Source organism: Manis javanica, chromosome X (assembly GCF_040802235.1).
Source record: "Manis javanica isolate MJ-LG chromosome X, MJ_LKY, whole genome shotgun sequence".
Classification (NCBI taxonomy): Eukaryota; Metazoa; Chordata; class Mammalia; order Pholidota; family Manidae; genus Manis; species Manis javanica.
The window spans coordinates 3107519-3108680 of record NC_133174.1 but is presented as its reverse complement, the minus strand read 5'-3'; positions in this window follow the sequence as shown (position 1 = coordinate 3108680).

The window sequence follows — 1162 nt, the reverse complement described above, 5'->3', positions numbered from 1 at the left end:
AAAACATCCAAAACATCGTTGGGTTCAAGAGACACTCAGCCTTCCAGACAGCACTGTGCTCCACAGAAGGTGCTGGGTGGCATCACCCTACGTGAGAGTGTTTGCAGTAACTTGCTTATAATAATGAAAACTTGGAAACTACCCACATGAGAATAATCAAGTATTAAAAAAAATGAGTCAAATGGAGTTACAGGTAGCCATTCAGTGAGTCTCAAATTTAATTATGAAATGAAAGATGACCTTCAGCATGACACTATTTTCTTAAGTTCTGAAAATGGATAGATAGGTGATAGAGATGGATAGATAGGTAGATAAATAGGTAGATGATGATAATGGTAGCCAGCTTCTAAGTAGGAGAGATGGATGTTTGGTTAGATTGATGACAGATGATAGGTAAATAAGTAGCTGATGATAGGCAGATGATAGTATAGATGGGTGGATGGTAGATAGATGCATGATAGACAGGCCTCACATTTATCAAAATGACAAGACTATCAAGGGACATAGGGCACTGCTAAAACCAAATTGAATGGTCTTGCTGGGAAGTGGGAGGGAGAGGTGGAATAGAGGGTAGGTACATAGCGATTTAAAAACATTTCCCCAATGTTATTAAGGTTTGCAAACCAGCATAAAATAGGCATGAAGGGAATGTGGGAAACTTGTTCACATCCCTCTTCCCCCTACTTTCTCCACCACACCCCATCCCTGTACATCAAACCTGCTCACAAGGTCTCTTCAAAAATATTTTGAGGACATGAGGAAAGTGACATGCGTTATTTTCCCAGTGTGAAGTGATGGCTCGTAGGTTTCAAGTGCAATGAACAATATTCTATTAATGATTGGTTTATTTCCCTCTTTCATTCATTTTAGCATTTTGTTTTCCTGCTTACATGTGATTTTTTTTATGTATCACAGACATTATCAAGCAACAAGCCGTAAGCTCTTTCCTTTTGAAAATATGAATTTTTTCAGGAGTTAGGCCTCTGGGAATCCTGGGGATGTGTTAAAACACATGGGCATAAGCTCACGTGCTTTGATAAAGCGGTTCAGTCATGACGGTCAGTTCCTCTGATCTGATTCCGTGCATCCGATGCAAGTGTGTATTAAAGCACCAGTATTCCCTGAATTGAACAAACCATATCTCTGTCCATATGTCTTACCT